Source organism: Pseudonaja textilis, chromosome 3 (assembly GCF_049901715.1).
Source record: "Pseudonaja textilis isolate UNSWEBS1 chromosome 3, rPseTex1.2, whole genome shotgun sequence".
Lineage (NCBI taxonomy): Eukaryota > Metazoa > Chordata > Lepidosauria > Squamata > Elapidae > Pseudonaja > Pseudonaja textilis.
This window is the reverse complement of record NC_141992.1, coordinates 80,103,311-80,117,824: the sequence shown is the minus strand read 5'-3', so window position 1 is coordinate 80,117,824 and position 14,514 is coordinate 80,103,311.

The window sequence follows — 14,514 nt, the reverse complement described above, 5'->3', positions numbered from 1 at the left end:
CTAACATTTTAAAATCAGAAATAGAGGCATGAGTTTGAATATCAGGTTGCACAAAGCACTCTCTCTCTGCCCCCGTCATAGTATTATTTGTGTCTCTAAAACAGGGGTGTCAAACTCGTGGCCCATGTCATGTACTGGCCACCCACACCCTCATTTTAGCAAAAGGGGGAAAGCTATGATACGTCATGTGATGAAAACATGATGCTTTGAGTTTGATACCCCTGCTCTAAAGCCTTAAAGCAGATAGCCTTTGCACAACTCCAATCAAGCCAGTTATCCACAGTTATTTCTTTATGTTTTATTTATTCTTCCCAAGGGGTTGCAGCCCAATATGAGACTCTGCAGTCCTTTGACAGGGCCAAAGTTAAAATGGGTGGAGCTCCAGGACTAAAGCTTCCAGAACAAGTGATAGCATTGGTTAAATACATCTCCCCCTGCATTATCAGCTCAAAAACAACAACTTCTGCTGGAAAATAGCAATAGACTTATATACCACTTCATGATACTTTACAGTCCTCTCTAAGTGAGAACAGAGTCAGCATATTTCCCCCAACAATTTGGGTCCACTCTGGAAGAATGGATGGCTGAGTTAACCTTGAGCCAGTGAGAATCAAACTGCTGGCAGAATTAGCCTGCAATACTGCATTCTAACCACTACACCACCACGGAAAAGCTGGATAGTAGGCTGTGCATTCCTGGACATATCATGATGTTGCAACACTCCACCTGTTTTGTACTTGTGTTACAACTCTGCATGCCAGAAAGTAAAGGATGGAGCTTGCATTGTGATGTCAGAACACGTTTCATCATTTGCATTAAATTTTCATGGCTCCATATCCATACCTGTTCAGAAATAAATCTCCTTAAATTCAAGTCAGTTTATTTTCAGGAAAGCATATATCTATCTAAACATTCATCCATGCCAGAAGAGAATCCCTTCATTTCCATTTTACCCTGGGCCAGAGCCAACTATGAAAGTATTTTATTTATTTGTGTATGAGTATCGTTGTAGGCACAATCTAGTGCTATGTCCATCTGAAGTGAGTCCAAATGAGTTCAACAAGGTTCATTCCCAGCAAGAGTATTGAAGGCTGTGGATAATTCAGAGACCAACCCAGTATTGACTTCCTATAACAACTTCTGTAAAAAAGAAAATATTTTCATTGCCCTGCAATCTTCCTAACTGTATAAACAAAACATCATCAGAAAAACACATTTATGATGTGTGCTTCACATTGTATGTGTGATGACTCAGAGTGTAACACAAAAGTAACAAACTCCAAAACATAAATAAATGTCCTTTATTGCCTCCAACTTGGCCCCACTGTTCAATAATACTCAGAGATCAAACGTAGTCAAAAATAGTATTTAAAAGAAAGCAATACAGTCCAAACTTAATGAGCAGATAGAGGTGAAATAGAAAACTAAAACAAACTCCAATGAAGGGAATTCTACAACAGATCAGGATAAGTAATTACCTACTTCAAGGAGATAACAAGGCACAGTCTGTTGGAAGGACGTCAACCAAGATAACTTCAGCCCAAAATAACACATGCTTTGCTTCTGGCAATGCTGTGCTTTAATTGTCTCTCTTATATACTAATCTCCCCAGCTGCAACTAATGAGGGAGATCATGGCCACTTCCTCTCTCATAAGCCAAGTTGTTTCCTTCTCCGTTCCTCCCTGCGTGTCCTAGGATGCAGAGGGGATGGGCCTGGTTCTTCCTCTGACTACCCAGCCGGCCTCTGCCCTTCCCCAGCCTCCTCCACAACCTCCGGAGCCCCACCTCCACTCCCTGTCAGCTGTTCCTCCTCTCCCTCAGAGTCTGACTCTAACAAGGGCATGACAGTATGCATCAGGACTTTACCCTAAATAGCTCGGCTAAATATCCCCTTCCTAGTGAGGGCCACATAGGATGGATTTGTAATATTTGAAATATCGGGTTTGTAGGACTGTTGCTCTGGCAAACTGACAGTAGCAATTGCTCAAGCCAATTATTGCTGTAGATTGGGAACGAACCTTTTTTGGGTCCTACTAGATGTGGCATTCACTTTGGTCAGGATAAGCACGCCCAAAAGAGGAGTCCTCGGAGCAGTACAAAGTTCAGCACAAAGCAACTCAAAGAAAGGTTATTGGTTTCAGGTCTGGGGAGGGGTGTCTGATATTTTTCCAGGATGAGGCCTTTTTTCAGGACCACACCTAGAAAAGCACGATGGCCCTGGGAGTTTTGTAATGCCCGAAAGGTATAAATAGTGTGGAAAGAGCCGGCCTAGCCACGGAGGAGAGTGAGAGAGTTGTCAGTGATGCTACTTTTTGAGTGCAGGAATTATGCCCGAGGTATGGTCTTCTCTTTCACCCCTGTGTTATAAGATTCAACCAGGGAAGCCAGATGATCTTCTGCCTCCAATACAACTAAATGTCCTATCACAGTTCAAATTACTTCTTTCGTTCTCACAGGGGTAAAGGAACCTGCGAGATCGTTGCAAAACCATTCAACCTCAGCTAGGAAAAATAGATTTTTTTCCAAACTCTTTTCTATTATTAACTCAGTCAATAGACTTACAGGCAGGAGGAGGTAGTTAATATAACAATATTTTTTTTCACTGTTTGTAAGGTTGTGCGTATCTGGCTTCTGAACTTTTCAAGGTTATTTATGTATGCTGTTTAGGGAACACCCAGCCCAGCAGTGGTATCCTACCTGCTCCACTACCGGTTTGATGATCGCGTGCACGCATGCATGCACCTAACGTGCGCACGCAGCTTTCCACACACCAGCTGAGGCCTGCAGCGCCAATCATCTGAGAGGATAAAGAAGAGAAAAGCACAGGTGAGGGTGGGAGGGCTGATCCTTTGCTTTTCTCTTCTTTCTCCTCTCAGCTGAGGCTTTTTTTTTTTTTTTACTACGGGTTTGGATGAACCGGGCCAAACCGGTAGCATACCACCACTGACCTGACCTAAAGCTTTCCAGAAAGGATCCTGCCTAGACTCCTTGGATTAGAACCCACATAAACAGTCACAGAAAATATTGCGAACCTTGAGTGGTATTTTTTAATACATACATGATATCTATTTATACTAAATCACTTTTCCCTCTCTAGTTCTTCATTTGATTTCCACTTGTATCATTAGGGGTAGGACTGCCTGTGTATCAGCTCATCTGATGCCGCTATGATATATTGGAGTTACAAGCCTGAATATTCCCACAGGTTTCCAGAGGATCTTTCAAGACATTGGTCCTGTCAGCTCAGTACAAGGTTTGCCTAAGGCACTTTCTGCCAAGTGACACCTGAAGCACACCAAATCAAAGAACAGGGTACTCCCAAGTCTGCTCAGAATGGTTTTAAAGGAATATTTTATTTCAGAAGGAAAGATCAAACCATTTCAGCCAGTGCTATTATTCAACTGTCTGCTCTTTGTATATACTAGGACTTACCAAATCTATACTGCAAAAATATAGACAGCCACTAGATGGCAATAAAGATATATGGAAAAGGTCTGCTTCCCTCTGGTGGTCATCCAGATTTTTTGCAATCTTAAACTGCTACTGTAGATCTCATCTATACAGCCAATTCTTATCAGTTCCTAGACCTTTGTGGATAATACATGATTTGCCTTCTTAAACTCCCCTCTTTTTAAAAACGTGGGGCAATCACTCAGACTGCTCAGAAGGAATTATAAGGGTGGGCTGTGTAAATAAATGTAGAACTGATCTTGGGGAAGGTAGGCCAAAGCTGTTAAGAGCAAAAGGAAAGAGCAAACGGTTGGGGAGAACTTGCAGAAAAGTTTACCCAATCTTGAGGTAGAAGCAGGGGTCGACTGCTGGGGGTTTGCAGGAATTCGGGAAAGCCTCTAGCTAAGATTCTGTGCAGTTTGGAGAACCTCCATATCCCACTCCTGTCTGGCCCCACCCATCCCACCCTGCCCCACCCGGCCCATTTTGGATGCAGGTAAGTGCAGGGCGCGTATGGAGGCTCAGGGAGGGCAAAAAACGGGTCTCCCAGATGTCCAGGAAGGCTGGAAATAAGCTCATTTCTGGCTTCCAGCCAGCCTCTGGATAGCAAAAATGCACCCCCCCTCAGGAGGCTGACTAGGCCACACCCACCATGGCCACACCCACCATGGCCACGCCCACCCAGCAACCAGGCAGAGAACCCATTACTAAAATTTTTGAAGCCCACCCCTGGGTAGAAGGTAATATGAAGAAGAAACTCAAAAGAAACTCACCTTGGATTTGTTTAATATCAAGTGGGACAGAGAGAATCTTGCAGAGGCTTTCAAGATTTTGTCATTCTATCTTAAGAACATTCCAGGAATCCCTGCCATTCCTTTTCTTTGACTGGGCCTACCTCCAAGACATCAATCCTGGAAGCCTCACTATGGTCTCATTAGAGAGACATTAAACCTGACTTAATTTCTATTGTAACCCAAGGTCTACCCGTGTTTGTTTTCTCTTGCAAACTGCCTTTTGAATGATTTTTTTGTGCTTTAAATTCCATTCAGAAACCATGCTTCCCTAAGTATGAGTTTCAAGGTTCAACAAGTATTGCCTGACAACATAGACTAAGTAAAAGCAACACAGATAAAAAATTAAATATATCAGGTATGGCTTCCAAAAAGAAAGAAGGAGGTGAAAAGATAGATTTTTAAAACAAGGTAACTTCCTTTTAAAGTGTCTCTGGAGATTCTCGGTCATTGGGGTCATGGCTGTCCCAAAGGTGTTGTTTCAAGAGGAAACTGGGCTTTCTGGTTATACTTTGAAGATGTTTTGCTTCTCATCCAAGAAGCTTCTTCAGCGCTGACTGGATTTTCTGGTTTTTCTTTGATTCCATTCCCCAACATCCAAGCAGAGCATCTTCAAAGAAAAACAAGAAAGTCCAGTTGCCTCTTGAAAAAAATTGGGATTCCTTTTAAAAGTCTAATCACCAAGCTCTCAACTCTCTGCAAGACAAACATCTGGCAAGCTCAAACCCTCTTCCTTGCCTTTTTCTTCTGCTGCCCCTTTCCCCCACCCAAATCTCCCCCTTCCCACCAGGGAAAGATACGTGTCAGCGAGGATCTGGCAGCACTGAAAGAGATGAAAACTATATTAAGTGAAATAAATAAAGAATGTTGTGGTTGGAGACCCAAAGGCGATGGGGCATTTGAAGTGTTTGAGTTTGCCAGTCAGTCAGTGGATCTCTCTCTCTCTCTCTCTCTCCCTCCCTCCCTCCCTCCCCTCCCCCCTCTCTCTGTCTCTGTGTACTTGTGTCAGAAGAGGGGGTTATCTCTTCTGGCCCTTTATTGCAGCACAACATGGAATTGGTTTCATTAACCAGTCTGATTGCTAGGAGAGGCTGAACTCAGACAGAGATGGTAGTCTATGCTTCCTGTAATTTTCCTTCCATGCAGACTACGGAATTGTTAAAAGGCTATTTTTAGGAGACGCTGGAGTACAGTGACCCGTGGTTGCTCCTTTTGAAATGAAGAGGGGAGGGGGCGTGAGCAGATCTCACTTCAAAGAATATAAAACGAGAATCATTCTCAAGTTTTTGAATGTGCTTGTAAATTATTTGCCTTCTGCCGACAGAGGTGATTTTATTTGGAAAGGAGTCTGAAACCTACAAAGTTGCAAGGCACAGTATCACATTCACATAAACTTTAAACCCCCAAAACTTTAACCTTAGACTGTCTACTATTGACCTCATCCCCTTCCTAAGAGGCCTGTAGCGGGTGTGCATAAGTGCACCAATTGTGCCTACTTTCCCTGTCCTATTGTTTCTTTTTATTTTTCTTATAAGTATCTATCTCATGTATTCAAAACTATGTTTATTCTTATACCTGTATCTTGTAAGCAATTGACAAATCAAATAAATGCTACTAATACTAATCTTTTTCAAGCTACTGGTCAAAGTATTAAGTTGGATGGTAAAATTAAAAAACAAACAAATCACACCTTGTTAAAAACACACACACGCCATGCCATTTTTGGACAGTGAGATCAGACACTCATTTAAATTGCTTTGTCTCCTTTTTTTTAATGTAATGCTTTGTTATCCCAAATGAAACCCAGTAAAGAGTTGATAACCATCAAGAATACCCTTTTCACCTTGGCAGATGACAAAAAAAGCTCACCTAATTTCCATTTGTCAATTCTCATGGTTCTTTAAGGGAAGCCACACTCATGTCTTGGGTGCTGCCTTGAGACAATTTGAATTATGAGCAAAAATTAGTTCACAATAATGCAAACAATATATTATAAATAGTGGTTTTAAGAAGGATTATTCTGCCTGATGATGGACCTAGCATGGCTATAAAATTGGGATGTTGTGGACAATTGACTTGGAAGATTAACCCACACTAAGGATATATTGTTGAATAAACATGCATAGGAGTTTCTTTATAATTTAAGATCTATTATTAACTGTGAATGCCAGAGGCTAGAAATTTTCTGTATATAAAGCAAATATTCTCCTACTAAGCTAAACAATTCATTGGTAAGGTAAAAGCCTCTTCCATCATGCATACTCTCCTCCTCCTCCTTTCTTGCTCTTAATTGCAAGCCATGCTTGACATACTAGTCTCCCAAAATAATTTCCTAGTTTAGATGACTGTTTATTATACAAATCATGTAGAGCACTTCATGGGGCATTTTGGTAAATAAAGTAATTTATGTCAAAACTCTTCTTACACATTGAGACATAAAATGCTGCAGAATTCTTCCTGCTGTTGACCCTCTTGAGCTTACTAAGAGGCTGGCCTCTCAAGAATTACATATAGTCACTTAGTGGCTGCTTGAAACTTTGAACAAAGATCCATGAAAACCGTTTCAGCAGCTTAGGGTAGTTGAAGAACTTAATTTATTACTCGGTTTGTCTCAACAGTAAAAGCAAGGAAAGAGATACGGTTTTCTTCTGCTTACCATTCTTTCTTTTCTTTCCATTTGCATCCAACAATCTGGACATACTGCAAGCAGATTTTAGGATAAGTGATGCTATATTCCAATTGTATTAAGAGGGCTAAGTGAAAGGAACTAAAAGTGGCTATTTCAAAACATAAGAGAATTGGTGATGTGTTTATGAGTGTGTGTTTAACCCAAGTGTGTGTCTAACCCAAGAAACAACAAGATTACAACTATTGCAATTAGTGGATATGTAGTAAATATCATGTTATTAATGTAGAAGTTCCTACCACAGAGTTATTGGCGGAAGTCATAGGCAAGTTTTACAACAAATTGCTAAAACTGTTAAATGCAATATCCCAGGAAGGATGTGCTACTAATAATGGATAATTGGAATGCAGAAGTTGGAAAAGTGGAGGAACAGGAAGATTTTAATTAAATTGAATCAATTATGCAGGACACAGGGTAATAGAGTTTGAAAACAGAATTGCTAACACCTGTTTTGAGCAGCATAAGCACAGACTCTATGCATGGATATCACCAAATGCAACTCTTCAGAATCAAACTGGTCATATAGCAAGAGACAGAAGATGGAGGGATGCAATTAATTCAGCAAGGACACTTCAAGATGCAGACTGTAGAACCAGCTAGGAATTATTGGTGTTGAATATATATGAGTTAAACTTTAAAAATTAAAGTCTCTCCAGCAAGATCTGACCTGTAGGCCATAGAGCCAGAATATAAGGTCAACATAAAAATTAGATGTAGTGCACTTACTGTATACAAAAGAGAAGTTGAGATACTGAGGGAGGACATAAAAAAAAAACTAAGAAACCAATGTTTCAAAGAGGAAAAGATCCATACAGCTTTCGACCAAGCTACAAGATGGAGGATGAAAGATGCACAGGAAGTAAGCACCACTTCCCAGCATCCACAAGAAAGGATAAACAGAGGTGTGTCAATCCAGAATGCTAACAAATAGAAGGAAATACCAAGAAGAAAAGATAAATGAAAGTCTTTTCAGTAGATCAAAGAAATCACAAGGAAATTTAAATCAGGTAAGACCATTCAAGATTAATCAAAGGAGAGATTTAAGAGAAGTCAGTGAGGTTAAAGGAGGATGGAATAGGGGTGTCAAACTCGATTTCATTGAAGGCTGCGTCAGGGCTGTGTTTGACCTTGGAGGGCCAGGGTGGGGGTGGCCAGGGTGGGCATGGGTAGTTCGATGTCACTCGTGTCAGGGGCACCTGTGGCAGCCTGAGCGCTCTGCCATCGAAAGTGGGCTCCCGAGCTCCGTTTTCAGCTGTGACGGCTTCCTGCAACCCTCTGCCAGTGAAAAGGCAGCCCTCCTGAGCTCATTTTCACTGACACAGGCACCGCGGGCCAGTCCTTTGCTGTTTCTAGAGCAGCCCCACAGGCCAGATCTAAGCACCCCATGAGTTTGACACTCCTGGCCTAGAATGACAGATGCATTTGTGGAAAGAGAATACATTGAGGATTTCCCCCCATGTACTAGAGGCAATAGACAAGCACTAGATGTAGATAAAAAGAAAACTGAATTGTATAAAGCTGCAGGAGGAGAAACAATTCATGCTAACAACTCTGCACCAACAAATTACAGAACAAGACTTGCTGGTTGTCATGCCCCTGGTGGAGACTGACTTTGAAGGAGAGGAGGAACAGCCAACAGAGAGTGTGGCTCCGGAGATTGTGGAGGAGGCTGGGGAAGGGCAGAGGCCAACTAGGCAATCAGAGGAGGACCCAGGCCCATCCCCTCTCCATCCTAGAGCACACAGGGAGGAGAGGATAAGGGAGAGACATGGTCTACAGGGGAGGAGAAGGCCTTGATCCTCTTCATGGGCTTCAGCTGTGGCAACTGGATAAGAGGACAGACATGCGTACGGGCAGTGCTGGAAACAAAGTGTGGAAATATCTCTAGTTTATTGTTCCTCTCTGAGTTTAGCATCCTTCCCAGTGTGCGTTCTATATCTGTGGACATCTTCAAGCCCTTATCTTGTCTGGTTTGTGTTGTTTTTTACTCTTTATAATTTATAGGCATTTTTAGTTTAAACAGCATTTCCTCCTTCTTGTAACTGCTCGTGTGGGAGTTTTTTGTCTCCAGTCAAGGATATTCGGAGCTTGGAAGCAAAGTGAAGGAATAAAAGGGGCTTTATCTGTTTTTTTGTGACTGTGTTTATTTTGTATCCCACCCTGGGTCATCACACTGATCCAGAGACTGCCAGTTACCAAACTATTGTACTAATTCTTCATGCATGCAAAGATGTGCTTCCAATCTTATGAAGGAGAATAGAACCACACGTGGAGACAGGGAATATTGAATGAATAGGGTAGGTTTCCAAAAGAAAGAGATACAAATCAAGCGGCCATGTAAGATGGACAATGGAAAAAGAGAGAAAAGGGGAACGTGAGATTTTAAGAAGGAAGTTTATTTCTGCTTTATTGACTGTAGCCAGGCCAGGACAGCTGATAATTCTCCTGAATTATTTTTATAGTGAATAACAAGCTACTATAAGAACTGAATGTGCTGAAATAGAAAGAATCACAATAGAAATGGAATGAGGCAAGAATGCATATTGTCCTCATATCCATTGAATGTAAACAATGAATATAATATAATATAAGAATGACAGCTGGATTCAAAAGTGAAGGCTGAAGGCTGAAATGATAACAATTTGAGAGATACAGACAATATCACCACTACCGTTGCAATGGCGCTGAACTATTTACTGTTTTCCAAGCATAATTCCATGAGTATACAGGCAGCCCTCGACAGTTCATTTAGTGACTGATCAAAACTACAACGGCGCTGAGAAAAGTGACTTATGACCATTTTTCACACTTAAAACTGTTGCAGCATCCCCATGGTCATGTGATCAAAATTCAGATGCTTGGCAACTGATTCATATTTACGATGGGTGTGATGGTCCTGGGTTTGAGGGATTAACTTTTGTGATCTTTTGACAGGCAAAGTCCACGGGGAAGCCAGATTCACTGAACAACTGTGCTACTAACTTAGCAACTGCAGTGATCCATTTAACCACTGTGCCGAGAAAGGTCATAAAATGGGGCACAATTCACATAACAAACGCCTCAGTTCACAACAGAAAATTTTTGTTCCATTGTGGTCGTAAGTTGAGGACTAGCTGTACCTTGCAATACAGGTAACATAAGCAAAAGACTAAACCTTGCTCTAAACTGAATCTTGAGAACGTACAAGATGATAGAAGGAGAAGATGAAAAGGATGGTAGATAATACAGAATCTTTACATTAATGCAACTAGATCATATAATAAGTGACAGTACCTGTCGCAGCTGTATTTTTTGCCTTGTGTTTTTGCCTTACTATCTTCACGTACATAGTGAAGGCAAGGCAGCTGGAGTCAGGGGTGGGCTTCAAAAATTTTAGCAACAGGTTCTCTACCTGGTTTCTGGGTGGGTGTGGCCATGGTGGGCATGGTGTAGTCGGCCTCCCGTACCATGGGAGGGCATTTTTGCCCTCCCCGGGCTCTGGAAGCTTTCCTTGAGCCCCCAGGAGAGCGAAAATGGCCCCACGGATTCCAGAGGCTCTCTGGAAGCCAGAAACAGGCCCATTTCTGGCCTTCCTCAATTTCCTGGAGGCCCATTTTTCACCCTCCCCGAGCCTCCGCGTTCACCCTGCACTTCCCTGCATCCAAAACAGGCCATATGGGGACTCCTGGGAGGGGCCGAGTGGGTGGGCGGGGCCAGCCAGGAGTGGGATTTGGGGGTTCTCTGAACTGCACAGAATCTTAGCTAGGACCTCTCCCAAACCCCTGCGAACCCCCATCAGCCCATCCCTGGCTGGAATATATCCAGAAAGTGCATTGGTTTGGGTGAGATCAGCAAGTTAATGGGATTTTTTCAGTGTGTTCATCGGAAACAAGTAGGGTTGCTTTCTGACTATTTCTACTAATTGGGTTTCTGTGTGTGTGTCTCCCTGCCTGACTAATGTTCATTTACATGAGGGCAGTGGGTGTTTATATGAGTATATCTCAATAAATGAGAATATTTTTAGCTCAGGTTTGAAATGAGTGAGTTTTGGTGGTCTCTGAGCTTGGTTGTTTTCTTTCAGACATTTGAATACTCAAACTAGATGGCATCATCAGTGCTCTGGTGATGTTACCTAGCTGGGTAATGAAATGTCTTCATTTCTCTTTCTGTGTCTGGATGATTCTTTTGATAAAGCCAATGAAAAGGAAAGCTGGAATGCATTAAAACAAACAGCAGAACATTAGTGGATTTGAAACTGCCCAGAGGAAGTAGAAAAGAGCAAACTCATCACTTAGTTTTTTAGTCTGTAGTTTAGATTAGTTTTATTACAACTATAACAATCATTTTGTGAGAGTAACCCACAACATGCTCCAAATGAGCCCCAAACGTTGCATTACCGACATGTATATCAATACGTGGACTGATTGATTGATTGTGATATCAATCAGAAAACTCAGGTAGGACATGACCAGGCTAAGCCCAAGAGACAAGGGACAAATGCATCCTAAGCCATGGGTCCTTGCATGCCTGCAAGAGATCTTAGTCCAGACCACCTTGAATACCTTCTTAATTCCCACTCATTTCCCTTGGCGGTTAGTAGTTCTGATTCTTGTACAGAACTTAAGCTTGCGATAAATCTTTGTATTCATTTGAACTGCCTGAATCTCCTGATTTCCCCGATGCTGGACAACTCTCACATGACTTGTTCCACATTAGCATGGATAAGTACATCTCTACAGGTGAGCAAGGCAAAGGTGGTGGGGATATATTTAATAGGAAGAAGTAGCTGAAAAAAATTAGAACTTTATGAGAAAAAAAAGTTTGTCAGATTTGCTAAAGACAGGCGCTTACCTCAGGCATCAGACCTGAGAAAAGCAGAGCTGTCTATCGCATAACCTTCTCTTGTCCACTAAGATGGCCCGCTTCTTTCAGATAAAATGGAGAACCCACTCCATTTTCAGTTTTCGGGGAGGAGGGGAATCAATGCCAATCCTATTTATAGTTGGAATGGGAAGGGGCACCAAGTTGCCTTTTTATTTCAGACAGCGAAATATTTTTGGCTGGCTGGCCCTATAATGGACAGAAAGCAAAGGATTAAATGTGTCTTTATTATCTTAGGGTCAAACTCTAGAGTGGAGGGAGGCATGCTGCTGAATTTAGTACATTATTTAAAAGTGTGTAAGAAATTTATAGGTTCACAAAGCTTGGACAATTTCTAAATATATAAAGATCAGAAAGGAAACTCTATTTCTACCAGTCTAATGTCTTTTTAAAAAGACACATGTTGCTGGACAGAGGATATTGGTAACCGTCACCAATGTGAACGTGGATCCCTAGATTATTATTTCTTAGATCCATTCAGTCAATACTGAATATCAGCTGCCACCTTATGCTTGCTTGCGCTTCATTGCTATACAGTGATAGACTGCCATGAGCTGTGAGGAGGGGGAATGAAAGAAGGTGTTATGTCCCTGGAACTCTAAGGAGTTCCCACTCAGGTCCGTTCGCGTTGCAGGGGCGGCTGCCCCCTCGTTCATTGGTTGGTTCTCCCCAGCAGCCAGCTATAAAAGCAGGCTGCGGGGTCCAACCAGTTGCTGATCGCTGCGAGCCAGTTCCAGGCTTGGCTAGCACGTTCAGTCCTCTATTATTACAATAAAGTATTTGTTGCACTCATGCTCTGGTTCAGCCTCTCATTACCCAAACTTAACACTGGCGACGCAGGATGGGATGGCTACCAGAAGCACAATGCAACCGCTGAATCACTACCGCCGATCCATAGCCAGAGAGAACGATCGGCAGGCGATAAGAGCAACGCTGATCCACAGCCAGAGAGAGCGGTCAGCAAGCAACGAGAGCGAACGCTGATCCGCCGCCAGAGAAAGCGGTCAGCAAGCAACGAGAGTGAACGCTGATCCGCAGCCAGAGAAAGCGGTCAGCAAGCAATGAAAGTGAGAAGCGTCTGTAGCCGCTTGTTAGCCTAGCTACAGGAAAGTGAAGCGCTGCGAGCCGCAGCCGCTTGCTTCTTTAGGCGCGAAATTCAAACGGCTGTCATTTGAATTTCTGCCCTAAAAAATACAGCGCGTGCTGTAAGTCAAGTCACTGACGCCACGCAGGCGCGAATTTCAAAACGCTGCCAACGGCCGGCAGCCTAACCTCGTGTTTAGCCCAGAGAGAGAGAGGATTGTGAAAAAGCCTCTCCAGAGCTGAAATCACTTGCCTGCCACAGGCACTAGAAACCTTCTGCTGCTGCCCCAGAGAGATTTTTCCCAACAGATTGTACAACCGATTTCCTCACTATGAATTCCAATCCAGCCTTCCCAGCGTTCAAGCCGGATGAGGAGAAGTGGGAGTCATACAAGAACCGCTTTAACCATTACATCGACGCAATTGGGCTGGCTGATGCAGGGAGCACCGGAAAAAATCATATTTCCTGATCTACTGTGGAGCCATCGTTTTTGACACTGCCACAGCACTCGTGGCTCCACGTGAGTTAAAAACGTTCCATGGTCTGAACTGTTAGAAATCCTTACTAACCACTATTCTCCCAGACCTTCACAGATTGCCAGGTGATTCACCTTCCGTATGAGGAAACAATCTGACAAAGAGACCATCAACCAGTACATGGCCGCCCTCAGGACCGCAGCACTCCATTGTGGGTTTGGAACCTACCTGGAGGACATGCTCCTCGATCAGCTAGTCTGCGGAGTCAAGGATCTCCATCTCCAAAGGCGCCTACTCACTAAGAAGGACCTCAACCTCGCACAAGCCGTCGAGGAGGCCCTGGCAGCAGAACTGGCAGCACACTCAGCCACCGAAATCCATGGTCCAACTTCCAAGCTAACGACAGTTCCAGTCCACTCCGAGGAGGTGGTCATAGAGGAAGACCCCAATGATGAAAACGACATCCACCGCCTCACCAACGCCAGGCATCCGCAGGTAGGAGCCAAGCAAGAAAGCATCAGTCCACCCAAGCACATCACTCTGTGCCTATCCTGTGGTGGATCTCATCCGAGGGCCACCTGCAAATTCAAAGGAGCCACCTGCAACATCTGCCACAAAAAGGGGCACATCGTGAGAGTCTGTCAAGCCTCTCACAACTCGGCACAAAGGCACCCTTCCTTCTCACATTCGGGACCTCAGAGGCAAGTATTGAACTGTCGCACTCACCACCATGCCAAGCACACTTGCCATACCATTAGTAAAATCTCTCTCTCCGTTTTGTTAGAAGGTAAACCTTGTCGCATGGAGGTTGACACAGGGTCAGCGCTCTCAATTATCTCGTGGAGCACCCTCAAGAGGCTACAGCCCAGTCTATCAAGAAGCCGGCTCCAGAAGTGCCAGTTTAGCCTGAAGGACTACCAGGGGAAGGACATTCCTGTAATCGGCAGAGGCAAGTTCCTTGTCAATTTTAAAGCTTTCAAAGGTCACCTACCTCTAGTGGTAGTTAACGGCAACCTTCCCACACTCTTGGGGCTATTGAACTTTTTACGCTCCTTCCTGCCCCATAAAGCATCAGTGGCAGAACCCCTGCACAGACTATTGGATAAAAATCGCCTTGGCACTGGGGTCACAAAGAAGACTCCGCCGCGCCGTCAAATCACTACTCA